The sequence below is a fragment of the Miniopterus natalensis genome, chromosome 2, assembly GCF_054644295.1.
Source record: "Miniopterus natalensis isolate mMinNat1 chromosome 2, mMinNat1.hap1, whole genome shotgun sequence".
Lineage (NCBI taxonomy): Eukaryota > Metazoa > Chordata > Mammalia > Chiroptera > Miniopteridae > Miniopterus > Miniopterus natalensis.
In genome coordinates this window covers 115,806,836-115,828,314 of record NC_142082.1, presented here as the reverse complement: position 1 = coordinate 115,828,314, position 21,479 = coordinate 115,806,836, and the positions used below count along the sequence as shown (strand labels likewise).

Below are 21,479 nucleotides of genomic sequence, written 5' to 3'. Positions count from 1 at the left end.
TATTCTCTTAAAAGAAGCAATTTTTATGCATAATTTAACACCCACTTCCCTCTCAAAAGGAAAAAAATCATTTAGGATCATCATTAAACTGTTCATCTTAAAATATGACTAATCAGTTTAACATTATGCTTCAGGTTATCCTTTATATGACTCTGGAAAAGACCTTATTTGAGCATTTTCCAGCCAAGTGAACTGAAAAAAGCAGTGTAAGGCTAGCAGTGAGTATAATAAAATCATTTCATTGATAATTTGACCTCACTGCTGATAAGAAAGAGGAAGTATCCTTCCCTTCCCTTCCCTCCCCTCCCCTCCCCTCCCCTCCCCTCCCCTCCCCTCCCCTCCCCTCCCCTCCCCTCCCCTCCCCTCCCCTCCCCTTCCTTTTTTCCTCTTTCCTTTTCTTTGTTTCCCTGTCACCAGAACTACAATTATATATCTAAAAATAGTTTCTGAAAGATAACTTAATTGTAGATTTGGACCCTGAAAAATTGTCAGACGCTAAGAATTAAGTTTTTCAGTGAAGGGTGAAACCAGAGATCATTTAACCACCTTTATTCCTTTTCAGAATGAGAGATGATGGTTCCTGGGATCTTTTCCCTAGAGGGGTGCCAATTAAGAGCAGGGACCCGTTCCAGAGTCCCAGATCTCTTGTCAGATTGTAACCTGGTGATTATCTATTAATTCCATCTCAGAGTCTTTTATTGGAGTCTTGTGGTGAGAGTATTTTTTCTGATTAAAGGATGTTCTGTCCTTTTATAAATTGCTATCCTGGGCCCAATAGCTATTCTGCTTTCAGAGTAGCTGATGCACTCATACCTTCCTGCACACAGCTCTTGCTGGCTTGGTGACAGGGCCACATTCCCTGAAAATGTATAATGATTGAAAGAACTATGCTGGCTGAATGGGTAGGCAAGATCAGAGTCCTTCTCAGCCTGTAGCCTCAGCCTTCTTACAGTGCCTGCAGCCCCCTTGTTGCAGCCCTGGCCTCACATGCAAGGAACCCAGCTACAAGGAGTGGCATAGTGTGGGAACCACTGAATATGTTCTTCTGCCTTTTATTTCTTTTCTTGCATTCTTGAAATGTATTTCCAAACTATACGTGAAATTCACCCCCTTTCTCCAGGGAATGTTCTTTTAAAGTTACATAAAAGAGAACGAATTTTAACATGGAACAGATATAATGCAAATATCATATACTCTTTCCATTTTCTTAAAGTTTCTTTACCATGATCAGTATGATTCACTTATAGGTTCTCATGGTTTTGATTAGAGAGGTAACACTGGACTTAGGTTTTAGATCTTTATTCTTATGGAATGTTTTGAATGAATCCTCAGTGGCATATAAGTTGCCACACTTCATTCAGTTATGATGAATCTTGTGTGAAAGCTACCGTGTAGAGTATACTGTGCTGTGTACCCCAGCACAGTTAGCAGTGAACTCGATCGTGTGCTAGAGACAGATTTTCTGCCTGTAAATATTTGGGAAGACTGTTTAAGGTCTCTGTGCTCACACTCCTCATCTATAATATAGAGAAAATAATATTATCCACTTAAGAGGATTATTAGGGTTCAGTTACCACTCAGCTGGCATACAGAAAAGGCTCTATAAAAATACTTGTTAATAGCATTACAAACAAGCCTGGAAGTTGTTGTGTGTAATGGAGAATGAAGAATGAGAGGCCTTATTTGAGGGAAGTTTCTGCAGAAGCAAGCATAGCTGAAAGGCGATGCATAGTTGACAAGTATGGAAGAAGCACTGGACTGCCATTTTCTGTACAGTTGTGTTCATTTTTCATCTGTCCTTGACCACTGAGAAGTAACGTTCTATCCTGGGTTAGTGCATGACAGAAGGGAAAACAATCCAACACTATTAAACTCTGAAGATTGAGATTAAACAAAAGCATCTTTTAGTTTCCAGGAATCAGAAAAAGAAATTGCAGTTTACTTAGCCTAACCTAAGGGAAACTGATTGCTTAAGTTTCAAGTTTCTTTGAAGTGAGAACAGTTTGTTGAATTACTTCTCCCTTCTCAGGCCCCATTAACAGTGTGTAAGTAGTATGAGATCATTCACTGTCTGGTATATCAGTGTTTGACATTTCATTACAGCCAGCTTGCCATAATATTATTTTCCCTTTATTTCTCATGTCATTATCTTTGAAGAGAGATCAATGGACAATTTAATGCCTTAAAAATTGTCTTAGATATATGGAGTCTGTCACTCGACAATTATTTCTAATATTTTATTCCATTGTCAAAAACTTCATCCTTTTATTTTACTGCCCATGGAGAGGAGAAGAACAGTTTGCTATCCCTGGTGAACCCACAAAAACCCTCTACTCCACCCATTCCCACAGCCCCATACTAACCTAATTCCCAGCAATCCATGGGGTATGGCCCAAGGCCTATTCTCCTGTGCCTATGGGGGCCTGCACACCTCCTAGGCCTATCTCGACCAAAGTTACCTGTAGTACAAGACTCAGGAGCCTTCAAAAAGTTACTGCATGTAGTTAGAGACCAAAGTGAGAACCACTTAGGCCCGTCCGCCTGCCTCCTAGCTAGCAGGACAGCTGTCTGGCGATGCTGCCTTAGGACATGCTCACCTGACTTCCCCAGCTCTGGCCACCCAGCTCTGCTGCCACCTCTGAGGGGTACATCTCCACCAAATCCTCTGATTGCCACGATGAATTACTATATCCACACAGACACCTCCTTTCAAAACAATGGGACCTAGATTAGTGGGTTTTGTAATATATAATTCAGTCACCTGATCTTTTTAATGTTCAAAATCAGTTCTTAGTTGTTCTTTAACATCTGTACTCTTTGCTTCCTCAAGGCCTGTCAGACATCCACATAGTATCTTCTCAAGGCCATTTTAGCTTCTATTTGCCACTTTATCCCTACAGCAAAACAAGATATTTCAGGTTTTTCTTATAGCAGCATCCCATTTAGAATACTAAATTCTACTCCATTATCTACTGCTGCATTCAAACCTCCACCAAACCTAGTGATGTAAAAAAAGTCATATTCTGCCCTGCCGTGCGTAGCTCAGCGGTTGAGCGTAGACCTAGGATCCAGGCAATCAGGGTTCGACTCCCTGCCCGGTTGTGGGCCTGATCAATGACTCTCTCATCATTGATGTTTCTATCTCTCCCTGTCCCTCTCCTTTCCTCTCTCTGAAATCAATAAAGATATATTAAAAAAAAAAAAAAAGTCATATTCTATGTTCAAAGTATCTGTAAATCAGTAATTTAAACATGACACAGAAGATAGAGTGTATCTGTGCTCTGTGACATGTGGGACCTCATCTGGGAAGACATGAGTGGCTTGAGGTGAATTGAATAGTTGGGAGCTAGAATCATCTGGATATTTCTCTACTCACACATCTGGCACCTGGGCTGAAATGACTGAAAGCTAAGCTTAGCGGAAATTGTCAACCAGAACCTCTTTTTGTGGCCTCTCTATATAATCTCATCTTTTCATATCAAGATGGCTAGAATCCATGAAGTAGAAATCCAGAAAATGAGTATTTCAAGAGAACCAGAGGAAAGCTCCATGTCCATTTATGACTTACCCTTGGAACTAACATACAATTTCCACCTTACTTCATCAACTAAAAGAATTATGTCTCTCTATATTCAAGGGGAGAAGATCTAGAACCCACCTCTACATGGAGAAATGTCAAAGAACTTGAAAATGTAAAAAACAACAGCTCCACCCTACATGGTTTCTCCTCCCTCTTGCCTAACCAGTGACCTCTCTGACATCATATGCTGCTGCTCACCTCTTGCTCACTCAATTATACTGAAATGTCTTCACTTTTCATCATGAATATCAAGTATATTCCTGTCTTAAAATTTTTGCATTTGCAGTTCCCTTTGACTAGAATGCTCTTCACCAAGATAGCAGTGTGTCTCATCCCCTCACCTCCTTCGGGTGTTTTTTTTAAAATATGTTTTTTCTTTATTTTTCTTGTTTTGTTTTGTTTTTTTAATTGGTTTCAGAAAGAGGAAGGGAGAGGGAGAGCAAGATAGAAACATCAGTGATGAGTTATTGATCATACGCTCCCTGCACGTCCCTTGTGGGATGGAGCCCACAACCCCCGCAAACACCTGACCAGGAATTGAACCACGATCTCCTGGTTCATATGGGCCTATGTTCAACCACTGAGCCACACCAGCTTTACTCATGTTTGTTTTGTTTTGTTTTTTTTGTTTTACTCCTCACCTGAGGATATTTTTTCCATTGCTTTTCAGAGAGTGGAGGGGGGGAGAGAGAGAGAAATATCGATGTGAGAGAGACACATAGACTGGTTGCCTCCCCTACATGCCCCTTGGCTGGACTTGAACCCAGGACCCTTCAGTCCGAGGGCCAACGCCTCTAACCACTGAGTCAAACCAGCCAGTGCATTCTCATGTTTTGCTTTTACTATAATATAAGATCCAGGAGAATGTTAGATTGTATTGTTTACTTTTGGTCCACTAACCCTTAGAACACCACCTAACACATACTACATGGCAAATATATGCTGAATGTACTGAATGAATTGACCTTGAATGTTCACATTGGTCATCTAATTATTTCTCCCACTTTGATTCATGAAGCTTTACTCATCATGAAATTGAAAGTCTGAACTTAGAAGAATGGCAAATTAAGAATGGGTGGTAGAGGACTGACTGCGCTGCACACCCCGGACACCCGCCCTGCGCTGACCCGAACCAGGGGGCATGGTGAACCAGGTCATCAGGTGTAAGGCTGCGGTTGCCTGGGAGGCTGGAAAGCCTCTCTCCATAGAAGAGGTAGAGGTGGCAGCCCCAAAGGCTCATGAAGTTCGAATTAAGATTATTGCTACTGCAGTGTGCCACACTGATGCTTATACCCTGAGTGGAGCGGATCCTGAAGGAAGTTTTCCAGTGATCTTGGGACACGAAGATTCCAGAATTGTGGAAAGTGTTAGTGAAGCAGTTACTAGGCTAAAAGCAGGTGAGACTGTCATCCCACTTTACATCTCTCAGTGTGGAGAATGCAAATTTTGCCTAATCCTAAAACAAACCTTTGCCAGAAGATAAGAGTCACTTAAGGGAAAGGATTAATGCCAGATGGTACCAGCAGATTTACTTGCAAAGGAAAGAGTTTTATATTACATGGAACCAGCACCTTCTCTGAATACACAGTTGTGGCTGACATCTCTGTTGCTAAAATTGATCCCTTAACAGCTTTGGATAAAGTCTGCCCCCTGGGTTGTGGCATTTCAACTGGTTATGGTGCTGTTGTGAACACTGTCAAGGTGGAGCCTGGCTCTATTTGTGCCATCTTTGGCTTAGGAGGAGTTGGATTGGTGGTTATCATGGGCTGTAAGGTGTCTGGTGAGTTTCGGATCATTGGTGTGGATATCAATAAAGATAAATTCCCAAGGCCCAAGGAGTTTGTAGCCTCTGAATGTATCAACCCTCAGGACTTCAGTAAACCCATCCAAGAAGTGCTTGTTGAGGTGACTGATGGAGGAGTCAACTATTCCTCTGAGTGTATTGGTAACGTGAAGGTCATGAGAGCTGCGCTGGAGGCCTGCCACAAAGGCTGGGGCGTCAGCGTGGTGGTTGGAGTAGCTGCTGCAGGTGAAGAAATCGCCACTGGGCCCTTCCAGCTGGTAACAGGCTGCACGTGGAAAGGCATCGCCTTTGGAGGATGGAAGAGTGTAGAAAGTATCCCAAAGTTGATGTCTGAATATATGTCCAAAAAGACAAAAACTGATGAATTTAGGACTCACAATCTGTCTTTTGAGGAAATTAACAAGGCCTTTGAACTGCTGCATGCAGGGAAGAACATCCGAACTGTTGTAAAGTTTTAAATTCAAAAGAAGACAATATAACTGAGTCATGTGATCTGATTGGAGCAGCCAGACAGGCAGGGAGGAGCTCTTCCAAGCTCACAGCCTCTTAGATGTCTGTTCAGGAACCTATTCTAGGGAACAATGTTTTCTGTATCTCCAATCAGGGATAAGGCTAATAGTCATTAATCTCTTCTCTGGACTCTCCACATGAATAATTGCTGGCTCATTAAGGAATTTTTTAACATAATAAGAGTAATTTTTGCATACGTAAAAAAAATAGGGTGGTACAAAGTAAGAAACACAAATCAAAACAAAGGAATTTCATTAAATTAAAATTTTGTTCTACATATTATATTTATACTTTTTACTTACAGATCAGCTTCAAACATTGAGCTTTTCCCACATGATAGTCTCAAAACTATAAGCTTGGTGTACAACTTATATTAAATGATTAAATATTTGAGAAATATGGTTGTTGGAGGAAGCCCCAAAAGACTAAATTCAGGATCAATTCCAAAGAACTGACACATAGCCTTATCCAAATTCATGAGTTTTAATAGGATAAACACATGCATGGACAAAGGTGCAGCTGCTTGCTGCCAGTGGTGGCCGACTGGGAAGGGATCCACACCCTCCCAGGGCAGGGTCTCTTTTTTATAGGGGCTTCATAGTAAAACCACATGGTGGGTAGTCAAGTAGACCATGAGAAAGAGCAATGCATTTCTAAGTTAACAGATAACATCAGGCAGCTATCCACACTCTATTCATTCATCAACCTCCTTCCTGGGGCCTGATGTTTACCTTTGGGTGGGCATTCCAGCTTTCAGAGTAGTCAGCCAGACCTGAGGCTACAGAGTTAAACAGTCACAAGAGGTTAAACAGAGAGTCCAACATTTCCCAGGTGCTTTTGTTGCTGGAGCCATATAGCATCTCTGACTTAGTTCACCTGTAATGGTTGAGTGATTAAGACAGTAAAGTTCAAAAATCCAATCAAATTAAAGCATTTCCTTGTTAGAATTTTGAGTTATAATGATGCATCATAAAATTCATAATTAACCAAGGTTGAGCCAAATTCACAAATCAAGATAGAAAAGTTCTTACTTTGGCTTATAAAAAATAAGAAAGTGTACAGTTTGTACTACTCTTTTCACATTTGCAGTCCCAACATCACTGCCATGTGGAATATATATATATATATATATATATATATATATATATATATATATATATATATAAAATCACCTCTACAATTTATATATATATAAATAAGTAAATGTCTAATATTTAATTTTCCTTGAGACCACCCTGGTACTGAAGTTAATAAAACACCCTTATCTATTTTACTGGATGCTGAAGTATTTTAGGACCTGAAATTCAATTTAATGTTGAATCAATTTACTATTAGTAGGTTGTAGAGAACATCACTAGAAATGAAAAGACTGATGGCTTTTATAGTGAATAGATTTTTTAATATTACTCTAGTGCATTTAACTTTATTTTTATTGGAATTCCACATAATAATGAAAGAAATAAACACAGGCTTATCTTGGAAGAATATACACTAGAGCATCCCAATTGACTGAAAATTAAAAAAAAAAAAATTCTGTCTGGTTTAGTTTTATTTTTTTCTTGTTGTATCTTAAAACTAATAAGTGCATGCACCCAAAAAATAAAGATTAATATTATTTGATGAATTATATAAATTGTTGCCAAAATGCTAAAACTGATTAATAGAAGGATTGAATAAAATAATTTACCAATGAGTCAAAACCATACTCTGTATTTATAAATTAGCTAGATGGGATTTTATGGCTCAGCAGTTGACTAATTATCCTCAAGTATCTTTTTCTAATATACTATGTATTCAAAATTTGTGTCAGTGAGCAATGACCAAAGGTTGCCATGTCATTGACTGATGCCTCTAAGCAGAGTCATCGGTGACAATCATTGCAAAAGTTTAGCTTTTGTTTGTGAGTTACCTGAGAAACAGGTAATGCCAGGCACTTGGGGGCTACGTGATAGTTTCAGATTCAGTTTATATTCTCTTAGATGCTAAAGCATTTTAAGAAAAACTTCTTGTTGTGACATGTCCATATTATTATTTATGTTGTTACTTCTGATTACTTGAACATTAGACCTATGTATCTATTTTATTTATAGCAAGTTTGTCTTCTAACAGAATGGAAAACAGCACTATTTGGTGGAGGAAAGAGCAGATAAATCACCAGAACAGAAAGACAGTTGCATGATTATTAATGATGATTCTTGTTACCTTTATTTAACAGTTAGGTATTATATATTGAATGTTGTCCAATTTAATCAAAATATATTTATCCATTTTCATTGCTATTTTAAAATGCTAAAAATAATTGAATGGTAAATGTTTTCATAGAATCATATGCTAAAAGGGACTTCAACAATTTTACATTTCCCTTTGCATTCAAATGGATTTTATCTCAGCCAACTCAAATAGATACACACTAATAGATACAACATGTAAACATATTTAGATGTATGTGTTTATATACATATCTACTATAATTAAGAAACAAACTATAATATTTTATAATTCTAGCCAAAATACATTAAAATGTAAGCTTATTTCAATGGACATTTTTATACATTGCTCAAAGGAGCCCAAATTAGTTTAATGATTATGATCTTGTGGACATGATGGTAGAATGGCAAGTAATTTTATTCCAAGGCTAAAATGTGTAGTAGTAATTACAAAAAAAAAAAAATCCTATTAATATTCAGACAACAGAACATTTACATGTTAAACTAATAATGATTTCATAATACTTTCCCTTAATAGCTGAGTTTTATGCATTTAATGTTACTATAAAGTAGCTACATTTTGTTAAGATAAACTTTTATAACATAGTTCATTACTTCATGAATATTATGTAACCCTGGAAATGGTACCAAACTTCTCAAATATTGTATTTTTGAACCTACAAAATGTGCATCACAAAAATCCAATTGAGAATTTTTAGTAAAACTGACACCCAGGTAATTCTAATTCTCTTCCATGGCACGTGCTAGAGAATTGCACTTTCCATTTCCCTTGAACTGAGTTGGGACTTGAGTCTTGCTTTGGTCAATAAATAGAAGTGCTGTGTGGCACTTCCATTTGACAGCCTTAGGAGCCTGTGTGTAAATTGCCACACTCAGTGTTCCAACAGTATTTCTTCCATCAGCCTGGATTTAAGTGCCAGGATAAGGTGAACAGAGCCCCCTAACCAAACACAAGTGTACATATAGAAAGAGCAAGAAGTAGCCCGGCTGGGCATCAGCCTAGGATCCAGGAGATCGGGGTTCGATTCCCGGTCAGGGCACATGCCCAGATTGTGGGCTCGATCAATGACTCTCTCATCATTGATGTTTCTATCTCTCCCTCCCCCTCTTCCTTCCTCTCTCCAAAATCAATAAAGATATATTAAAACAAAAAAAAGAGCAAGAAGTAAATCTTTGTTGGTTTAAACAACTAAGATTTAGGGATTATTACATAATGCCATATGGTATACCTATTCTCTCATATGAGACAATACGTATAAAGTATAGAGCAAAACCTTCAGTATAGGTATTATTACTATAGACCAAATGAAATATAAATACCATTAACCAGTTAGAACACATAAAGCTATATACTAAGGGTTGATTATAATTCTCTGATCCTACTTTATAATAAGGGAGACTGTATGTTTTCTTTTATCATTGTGTGTTGTCATTAATTATATTAATATATAGTTTATGATTAATAGTAATTAATTATAACTATTAATTATAATAGTTAATACAATTATAATTATATTAAATTATAATTTATAAGGGGAAAACTTAATGTCTTAAGAGACTATTATATACAAAGATACTGATACTTAAAAATATAAGAAACAGAATTATGGGAAAGGCAATACATATGTTTGCTTACTGTTTGAAGAGTTTGTTAAAACCATAATTTTAGCATCCAGAATAGCCTCTGGTTCATATAAATTTGTAGAATGGATGAATGAAGGAATGAATGCATTTGACAATTCATACCAAAATGTTATTTTTTTCTCATCACTTTCAAATTTACATACTTGTTTTTGTTAGTGGGATTTTGTATTATTTAGCTTTATAGCAGGGCCATACCTTTTGTAGATAAATATTACAGATATATATATCTTTTTTGATTGTGAATATTATTTATATATTTATCTAGATATGAGTATATCCCAAAATTCATATCAATGAAAACTGAAAATGCATTTGTAGCCCATCTACTCAGATGGTACATTTTTATTACACCTGAAATAGTTCTTTTCATATGGGAACTGTAGAAGCTGGTAAGACAAGTAACCTAGGAAAACTAGACACATACATAGAATTAATTATAACAGATTACAAATTTGAGCATAGGTATATATAAAAATAGTCAAAATAAATAAAAAATTTGTCATCTTTAATTGCTAATAAGTCTTTAGTAAGAATTTGGGGAAACAAAAATATAATTATCAGCATTGAGGTGAGGAGAGTGTTCTCTTTTATATCAGTTGTAAATAATAACTGAAGTTGATAAATCAAGAAATATAAGCTCATTTTATGAAGATATAGGTTAACCATCAGAATTAATAATATAAAAATACTCAGAAATGGTTAGAAAGGGTTACTCAAGGGAAAGAAAGAAGAGAATTGAAGACTCTTGCTTTTCACCAAAAGCTCTTCTGCGCTACTTGATTTGATAATATGTGCGAGTTTGTTTTGATCTGCCTACTTAAAATCTCCATCCGGATGTCTCAAATGTACCTCAAATGAAAAAAATATCCAACACTGAATTGAATTCACAGTCCCTTTCTTCCATTGTCTCCTATATCAATTAATGTCAAGATCCATTTATCCAGCGATTTATAGACTTCTTTCCCTCACCTCCCTTGTCCTGCTTCTCTCTAAGCCCTATCGGTTTTGAGCTCTTAGGTATGCTTGAATAGATAGGCTTCTCCTTGTTCCCATTGTCGCCTTTACACTCTGTTCTTTTCTACAGTACTGAATTAGCTTAGTGCTGTGGCCTGAATCCACTCTGAGCTCTCCCATCAGAGCCTGAGTGACTGTGTTTCATACTTCTGCTTAAAACACACCAATGACTCCAGTTGCTCTTAAGGCACAAACAACTCTTTCTCCTCAACCTGATTTAGGAGGCTCTGCCTGCTGAAGCCACTGCGCTATCTTATACCACTGTGCACACTCTGGTCCGCTTTCCCTTTTAGCACTCACGTTGTCCATTTATTCACAGAATAAATGCACCTGTTCTTCCTCCCTCACTGCAACCCACTCTCACCCTGTTCGATCTGAATCATTCTTCAAATCTCAGCCAAATGGAAGCCAACGCGGCCACAACAGTTCCAGTCATGTTGCTTTACTATATGCTCTTAAAGAACCACATTTATTTGAATTATAATCTCTCTCTCTCTCTCTTTTTTGTACCCAATATCTAGCTTATCTGAGCACTAAACTGAATGAGAAAGTGACTACACAGGTTTTGGGTCACTGCTACAAGTCTCCTAATTAATATAGTGATTGATAAGTTGTAGGGACTTCAAATTACTTGTTATGAATTACTCTATGGCCCACTGGTTACTTACTCAAGTAATGATGCAAACTTTGTGGGCCTTTCTTTCAAGTTATAAGCTCTTTGCTATTTTATTTCTTGTCAGGCCCTTGTTTCTACTCTGAATTGCTATCACAGTTTCATACAATGAGGCGATGGCAGACCACTTTACCTGAAATGTGCTGTACCCTGGAATGCCTCTGCTGCTTGAGATTTGTTGGGCCTCTGTGGATTGAAGGTGTAGAAATAATTTCTTCCACTTTTAATGCTGATTGTAATGTTTCTCTGTTCTCAAATGTTTTAAATTTTTGGTCATTTTTTTCCATGTTATATATTCTTTGAAAAATAAATAACTACTTATCTCCTGTATATATATTTAGCCAATTAAACTGATTTTAATATTTACATTTTTTTCAGATAATTATATGTGGACAACTATGTTCCCATGAGGAGAATTTTTTACATTCACCTATGAACCATATTTTGTGTCATTGTCAAAATCAGAATAATATGTTCTGTAAACTAAAAATTTTCTTTTTTGTAAATTCTGAAATAAAGCACAAGGCTAAAGACAGTAGGTGATTAATGAAGATTTGCTTAATGGAAGACAATTATATCCTGTTTAAAAGGAAAAGTATGTAAAAGTCAACATTAGTGATACTTGTGGGCTTGTGGGTTTGTTTGGGTGGGGAAAAGATTTATGAGGTTATACTTTTGCTTTTTATTTTCAGGTGGAAAAAAAAAAGCACAGTATAAAGAGATTTTTAATTGTCCAAGAAAGTAGTATAAGTTTTAAGTATTTTTAAAATTATATTCTTCCTGACTGCTCCATATTGCTGTCCCACATAAAGATTAACTCAGAAAAACAAAAACAGTCTCAATGTTTTCTGCTACCAATTAGCAATCAATCTTTCATTTTAATTCTGAGACAAACTTTGGATTAATTGTGATTAGATAAAATTGTTCCCACTTTAGAAATAAAACTAAATTATGTTATGTCAGGATTTTCTGTTAAGTTACAAATTGAACAAATTCCAAAAGAAATGACAAGATTACCCTACTTTGACAGCTATGATATTTGAGATGAGTAGGTAAAAAAGATCAAAGAGACAGAGATAATTTCTACATTTTCTTAACTTCATCAAATTGCAGCAGAGTTTGACAAAGCTTTTTTTTTTTTTTTTTTTTTTTTAAAACTAACTCCCACATTTCATAAATTTGAGCTGAGAATTCTCATACATGTCAAGGTAAATGCAACTTGCTACTTAGTTTTTCTTGCATGAATGATCCAATGAGGCATTTTTCAAACTAAAGGACAATGCTCTAATTCAGCTATAATTTAAGAGATAGTTGTGGAGATAGTTCCAAAATGACTGCTAAAACCTGTAATGTATGTTGCTTTAATTCTCCAGAGATCCCAGTATTTACCCTGAACACAAATTTCATTCTTTAAAATATCCTTAAAAGTTACAATTTTATGACAAATCCTCAATAGTGTTCATGTATATGATGATATTTCTTTATTACTTCTTTTTTTATTGTTTAGAAAGATGCTAGGATAAAACCACCTCAAGATTAACATATGAATCTCTAAATACATATCAAATTGTATTTCACTGGTGAATAAATGTGAACTAACTTTATGTGTGATCAAATATATTTGGTTTACGAGTTAAGAATGAAAGAGAAATATTTTTAAATTGCTATTGTTCTTGATTACTGGACTAAATTATAAGTGAGACAAAGGTAGATAAGCAGTTAGATGCTTATTTTTAGAATTCATTTATTTTTACCAGTTGGATAATGAGAAGGCAATTTTATTCATCTTGGAGCATCAAAATCCATATAACTAAAAACAGAGGAGGCCTTTCTCCCTACAAAATGTGAACTGAGGCTTCATGGTCTTTATCTTTCCTTCACAGGGAGCAATTCATTTTTTTCTAGCAGATACACACAATTTTAGTTTTTAAAGATCAAAACTAAACATTTATTAGGTAAGCACGTATTATATCTTAGATATTTTGCTAGGCACTGATGCTTCAGAAAGAAATAAAACATAGTTTCTGATGCTGAGGAGTTTATTTTAGAAGACCTGTAATATATAGTTACCATACAATGTAGTAAGTACTTACAAAGAGCGACATATGTAAAGAGAGTTATGTTGGGGTTTTGAAGGGATACTAATCCTATTCTGCCTGGTGGGATGTGAAAGTCATTATACGAATAGAGGCATCGGAGTGATGGCATCGCTGGATGGGAGCCATGTACCAAGGAAAGTGGTGGCTTATACAAGCCGGAAAGGGCAAGGGCTGGTTCTCTCCTGGAGCCTCCAGAGGAACCAGATCTGCCAACACCTTGACTTTAGTCCCGTGAGACTGAATTTGGACTTCTGGCTTTCAGGACTGTATAATAATAAATTTGTATTGTTTTAAACTACTAAATTTGTTGTGATTTGTTACAGCAGCAATAGGAATCTAATACAACTGCCATAAATGGAGGTGTGCCTTTAAAGGATAGTGCACAAACATCTCCTGAGAAGTGAGCCATATGTAGTTTAAAAAATAATCCAAGTTGTTCTCCCATTCCTTTTTAAGGAGGCTTGTTGGAACCTACTCTTCTTCCAACTCTAATGGGGACCAGAAGTAGAGCACAAGCTTCACACTCAGCGCTTTACCTATCGCTCTTCTTGCTTCAAGGGCCTAAGTAGAATTACTTCGGAGCTTCTGAGAACCACTAGGGCTTGAAGCTACCTCCCTTATCATTCCAGCAAATCCCATCTGCAACAGGGCTTTCTCTGACTACCAGTCAAAATACTCTAAATTAGTTAAAACCTGTAGACTTTAAACTTAAAGCTAGATGATGTAAGTAAGGTTTACATTTGAAATGTAAAAGTGTGATTAATGGGTTATTTTGTGCCCAAACAGCCCAACACCTGAATTCATGAACACTCCGAGAACTAAACTCACAAACAGATAGGCCCTTATGACAGTCACGCAGGATAGCCTAAGGCAATGGAAATATTATCTGTGCCCTTACTGAACAAAGAGAATATTAAACTTTCTCCCCCCCAACCCACAAGCTTTTTAAACGATCCCACTCATCTCTTCTCCTCCACTGTTAGCACAGGCTCTATTGTGTCTGGAGTACTTAGACACCATGATACTTAACTTTCTCCTTGACTATGGAAACCCCTTCCTCCTATTTTTTAAACTTTGACCTGAAGATAAAAGGTAGCATTAAATAGATTTTCTGTAAAAGTGAGAAAGAAAAAACTTGCTTTGAGCTCCACCTCTCAAACAAGAAAGGATTTCTTCAAGCACCAAATTCAGAATTCAGTGATTTATTTCTTAAAGCATAACTGGGTGCCTTCAAAAATTAAATTGATTTAATATAATGGCCTGACTTGATGAGTTGATTCTAGACTTTAGGCTCCATAAAACTCGTGTATGCATCCTGAGGACAAACTGCTTAACTGAATATTTAGTCTTCCATGTCATGCTAATAAAACATGCAAAGCAAAGTTCATGAACTTCTATCAATAGATTGTGGGGGAAATTTTTGGGTGAAGTTCTTTTCCCTAAGCAGAAGTACTAATCCTGATGTCAGGAAATACTCAGAAGCAGAAAATTGTTCAAATTTCCAAACTCAAAAAAATTAACACCTAGATTTTTTCTATTTAAAACAAATAGCTTTTTGTTTTAAATAGAAAAACCTTACAAACTTTGAAATTAACCTGAGATTCAAAGAACAATGTTTTCTAAAAAAGTCAATAAAAACAGCAGGAGAGATAAAGCACCTTATTTTTACAGGGTTGTTCACACACCAAATTCTCTGAAGGAGAAAAAAATCCTCAGTATGGCAAACATAGTTTATGTGTAAAAACAAAAAATATAAAGAAAGAAAGAATTCTGAAGCCAAGTACTTTGAGAATAAAAAAGATTTTAAATAATAGAATCAGGAGATTGAACTTCATAAATTGACAAAATAAAATTTAGACTATAGCCTTTGAGATTGAATTGAATATAAAAGAATCTGAAGTTGTGCTTGGATGAACAAAGATATAACAACCATATGGAAACAACTGTAAGTTTTCCCAATTCAGAATAACTGGGGACATTTTATTGTTCAATGGAAATGGATAATAGGCTGCGCTTCAGTGGATCCTATCAAGCCAGACTGGAAACAGCATGTCTCTCAATACCAATCTTAAAACACATATCTGAAAATAAATTTCTGCTGCCACCAACTAAAAGATCAGGAAGTATTTCTTCTTCAGTAACTGTGGACTTGGAACTCCTGGGAAACTTTCTTTAATAATCAGGAAGAACTTGTCTGACACTTTTTGATACCAATGATATTGACCTCATCACAACACTTGCTGTAGCTATTTTAAAGAAAACAATATCGAGAGTACAAATTGGGATCTAAATTGTATACAGAATAGATTGTGTGTGGGGTATAGCACTCAAAATTGCACTCCATTAGCATCAATATGCTTCACTCTTTTCCACTCATTTTTAACTGTTCAGTAAAAATAAAGATCCTCTGTGATACAGTTTAAACCAACAACCTTCTTTGTAAGTTCTCCTTACTTTCCAAAACATGTTTAATGATAATATATGTGTGTATATATATATATATATATATATATATATATATATATGATCTTGATTATTAAAGAAATAGGGTTGTTTTATCTCCAAGACTTGGAACTCATTCCTGGGGTTAATTTACTATATATCATCTGGAAGTTACACAAATCCATTTTAGCTCTATGCCCCTGGCTTCTGATCACAGACATATTTTAAGTAGGGTGCATTTTTGTCCTGAGCTTGGAGTGCTCTGTTGAATAATTCTGACTTCCCTGCTTTAGAAACTTTTTTATCTCCTTCCCTCCCATATATGTGCCTTGACTTAACTATCAAAATTTGATTTTCCTTCTTTATCATGATTTTCTCAACATACCCAGGATTACACTCATCCTTGGTGGACCCACCTCTTCAATCTACACCTAATTTTGAAAATAGCAAAGATGAATGCTTGAAAGGGGAAATCAGATTTTTTTTTTTCTAGAAGAAGATTGTTTTAAGTGTGCTTTCAGAAAACTTCTCTTTCAAACAGAAACCTGGCAACACAAGAGACCCAAGGGATTCCTCATAGTAGGATTTAATTTGAAAAAAGAAAAAAAAAGCATGATAGGATCCTTGAAAGATGAAATGTTCACTGTGGTGTGGGTATGTGGGTACAGGGCAGTAGGCTATATGTGTTACTGGATGATTAAAGTCTCTACCAAGACAGAAAAGATACTAAGAGACAACTCTGTAATGCCATTGTTCTTGTTACAAATTGGAGTTGTCCCATTTGCAGTTAAAATGTTGAGATACATATAATTTCTTTTGTTAAAAGAAAGACTTGAATTTACAAAGCAAAGAGCATGTAACCAAAAGTAGCCTTCAGGAAAAAAATGAAATAAAAGAAGATAGTCTTCCCCCAAAAAATGAGAAATTAGGAAAAGGAATTCAGAATAAATGCTCAGAATGAAATGTAAGCAAAGTAGAGAACTTTTTTACACTTAAAATATGTCACATATTATACTGAGCAAGTGATAAGGAATCTCAGAGTTTTAGTCAAATAGCTAAAACCTATGTTGTACCCAAAGACCATAAAAAGGGTCAGTACGTAGCACCATAAAAAACTTGACCATGCCTGATTCTTTATCATTAGGAAAAATCGCCACATCATTTTGAGAAGGAATTTGTGATTAATACAAACATATCTGTGCTATGTATATATTGGAATCAATTATCTCTGTGTACCAGTCAGAGCCCTAGCAGGAAACAGGTTTCACTTCAGATGACTAAAATGAACAGACTTTGAAGAAGAATGATTTAAATCTACGTGGGTTGTTAGTTAAGAAAAGAAACAAAGAATTATGAGTTACCCAGAGACTAACAGCAACAGGCAGCTGCTGCCGTCCCCAGAAGCAACTGAAACAATGCCAAACATGCCCTTGAAGGGAACCAGAGCAGAGAAGGAGCGATGCTATTGACAGAGACATGATATTAAAGCAGAGAAAATATGTCCCAAGTTTCATTTCTTGTGGGTCCAGTCTTCTGCTAGAATCTCATCTTGGCCAGTTCCATCCTGGAGCTGGTTGGCCGATAAACCCCATGAATATTGGTAGTCCTTAAATTTCAGCATCTTGGAGCTCAAGGAATCTCAGGGGAGGGTGAATAATGGATCCGAGTAGAGGAAACAGTACAATATATAACCTCCTTGACTTCTTAGTAAATTTGCGTAACAGGTTGAGTTACTGCCCACCATTTTGCACTCCCCTGTAGTTGTCTCACAAATGCACATTCAAGTTCATCTTCCCACGTTTTGACTTTAAGCTTGGCCATGTGATTTCCTTTGACTCACATCACCAGATGTGATACAGAGCTTTACACTTTCTTGCAAACACTGGCTTGCCCTCTTATACTTTTGCTATTGCCAGGAAAATATATTCCAGTAACCCTTCATCTTGGGCCCTCTCCCACCTTCTCCCAAAACCTCCCATGGACCAGAGTTCCCCCAAGCAACCTGCAGACCTGCAGCCTGAAGCAGAGCTTTTCCAATTGACCTGTGAGGGTGAGATTACATGATTGCTTTTTAAGCCACTGAATTTTGCAGTGTTTTGTTACATAGCGATACTGTACCCCTGACTGATATAGCATGCCTGATGCTTATGACACCTATCACCCTTTAAAAAATTATGAGCTATTAAAATAGCAGCTCAGATAAAATGAAAGACAGAACTACCTGAAACTGAGAACACCCAATTGATACCATGGTCATTCTCTAGTACTATCATGATTGGCTCTTAAGTACTAATTTAAATTTAGTAAGCAGATATTGGGTGTTATAAAATCAAGCTCAGTTTAAAAAAGAGAGACAATGAGTCACCACAGAATTTACCCATTGGCATTAACCTACAAGAGTATGTTAGAAGAAGGCAAAGTCTCCCTATAGAAATCAACTAATAAGAATTCTGAAGCAAAGACTCTGTATGGGGTAACGCGTACAAACTTTCTGCCATGAGCAAAGAGAGTTGCGAAATAATAAATGTCTCTCCTAACCATGTTAGTTTTGGGCAAGGCAATGTGAGAATCTCTGAAGAGAATCATTTTATGTTCATTTATAAGAAAAATGCAGAGTTCACAAAAAGGGTTGTCAACAGTTTTGTTTTTTATGTGATGAAAACAAGATTGACATAATCCCTCAGTGGGTCCTTTATTCTTTATAATGTTTTTCATGTGTATATGTTTTAATTCCCAGGTTCAGTCACCATCAAAACACACTTTAACCACCCTTACAAACCTCTAAGTAAGAAAACAAAACAAAACAAAACAAAAGCCTACAAATATGAAAATATATAGGCATGTGGATGCATTGGGCGAAAACATCCTGATTATTAGAGCCGAAGTTCTGGTGCTCAGTGTGGCCCTGTTTAGGTAAGTACCCCCTTCTTAGGCAGCTTAGTTCTCTCTGATGTGCCACAGATGACACTGTCACATAATTAGTCAGGAACAGACACTAAAGAGCTTCAAGCCATTGGTTTAGATCTCTTTATGCCACATTTTGCTGCTTAAGTGCCTATTTCAATGGTTAATAACATCTGCTAAAAGTATAAAAATGATGAGACTCTGCTCCTAAAGCTATATGTCTGTTTAACTTGGTAGCTTGAATGGCCGCCACGCTAATAGAGATACAGTCACTTCCAAAGAGAAAGACTGTACTTCAGCCCCAACCAGCTGCCTCTAAACTTTATGCCGTTGGTCACAACATAGATGGAGCGAGAGGTTATGAAGAGGCGAGAGCTCATCCACCATCATTAAAGGCGAGCTCTAGTGCAAGTTTTATTGCTGTTAGACAATCTGTGTCATCTTCGCGTCCAGAATTGTGCATTACATTATATGATATCCTTGCCAAAGACAAATAAAAGTCTTAAATATATAAGGGATGATTATACCAAGGATGCTGTTTAGCTGCCAGCCATCTGGAGATGAGTTTAAATGTTAGCCGATGGGATTTAGGTTGCTCAGGATCGTGGCAATTACTATTGATGAAACATTCCTGGAAATATGGGTGAGTGGATAAGATTTTTGATAGGCTGCTGTGGGATTAGGGCCACTGGCACTGTAATAGGCTTCCAAGGCAGACCCGTAGATCTACTTTCCGGGAAATTGTTGACAGACGCTTTATAATTCCCTGCAGTAAAACTCTGTCCTGACTCAATTAGAAATAATGACTAATGTCTAGAGGTCTCTTGCAAGCCTATGACAGAGAACTAAATTGCAGACAATACAAAAAACAAAGTACGTGTCAAATAAAATTTTCCTCTCCTTCTTACAGTCTCTCTATTCCTTGAGCAACAGATAAATCTGAGCCCCAGTTGTATGAGCAAAATAAATCGTCTCACTGTTAACTTGGGTGTATATTGCATGTAGTTAACCTGACAGCGATTGTCGTTATCATTTGATCATAAATTAAACAAATTTAAAAAGAAAAAACACACAGACCTGGTAGTAAAAGTCTTTTTATAGCAGTTACAATGACTTTCTGCACGGTATTGTGGCGTGATGGTGATGATTTTACAAGATAAAATACTATGTTTGGAGAGTTCTTGGCACATGTAAGAGTAAGTACATCAGACTTCTCTAATAAAGCTTTACCTTCCCTGTCCTTGATTTAATAGGAAGCCTGGTTCCACTTTATTCTGGCTTCATGTTTCACACACCATAGAAATTTAACAGCAGCCCTTTTAAAGAAGCACTCATACCCGGGCTGCTTTGCTCTCCCAGGGCTCACACCTTAACTCAGAGGTTTCATTGTTTCCTTTCCTTTGACTGCTTTGGTTCAAGGGTTGTTTTATCACCTGGAAAGCACATTATATCATTTGGAAAACAGGTCCCATGCTGGCTTCACTTCTGCTGAAATACGCTTTCTGGCACTCACTCCATAAGCTCTTCAACAAGACGCAATGCTATGAAATCACCTCTGCTCTCCCTGGTTCAGACAAGCCTTTCCAACTATAGATCAAGACTTTTAAAGTTCACTTCCTGATTTGCAGCTGAAAATATGCTATTGCAAAGGAACAGTGAAGCTTTTAATGTCTGAAAAGCAGCAGGTATTCACTTCTTTAACGGAGAAATTCAAATCTGCCGTCCCAAGCTGGCAATGTGGGACGCCAGGCTTCCTACCATCTGTTGTGGGGCCTGCAGGTGCGACACCCTGCCACATGTCTGAATGACTCAGGAGCACAGGTGCTGGTCCTACCTGCTTCAGAGTTAAAAGTTGATCTCTCTCTGTTCTGTTTGCTTGCTACAAATAATTTTCAGAAACCCATTTAGAAGGATACCCTGTAATCCAGCATTTCTGCTTTGTTGTTCTTTTTTCTCACTGTGAAGCTCCTGATATCCCTAACCATTCACAGGAAAACGAAGCTTCATTCCCATGCATTTAATAAAACTGCATCACATTAAACACAGGCCAGAAGTCAAATCTCAGCTTTCAAAAGAACACTACAGATGCAGTTTCTTTTAATTCACTATCTCGTGTTTTACTTCAATTCTAAGCTTATACAGGAGGTAGGAAGGCAGCAGTTATCCAAGCAGGGTATTTAAAATCAGAAGACCAAGAACAGGGATAGTTTGGTCAACTGCTTTTTTGTGATCCTGTCTAAGTCTCCTCAAAGCTTCTATACTCTTCTCTAAAATAAGAGAGAATTGTGTTAGTGTGAGGAATAAATGAGGTTTCGTCATCTCAAGCAGCCTTTCTCAAGGACCAATTTATTCTGTGGATCAGAATAAGGGATATGACATGAAATAAGACCAAGTGCTGATCTAAAGGGGAAAGCACTGTGTTAATCATAACACATTATACTTTTATCAGATGTTGCTGTTATAAAACTAAGTTGGAAGTTCTGCACTAGCTAAGCAGTCAAGGAGTGTTGATAATCTTATTGTTTGTAATCATATAAGATAAGAATGCAGTGATGTTAGCACTAAAAATATAAAATTTGGA

At 36.8% G+C, this 21,479-nt stretch overlaps 1 pseudogene; it reads left to right on the top strand.

The window, feature by feature from the left end:
• The first annotated feature begins 4,721 nt into the window (after positions 1-4,721).
• LOC107526878 (alcohol dehydrogenase class-3 pseudogene) lies at positions 4,722-5,842 on the top strand (annotated as a pseudogene).
• Positions 5,843-21,479: the final 15,637 nt, after the last annotated feature.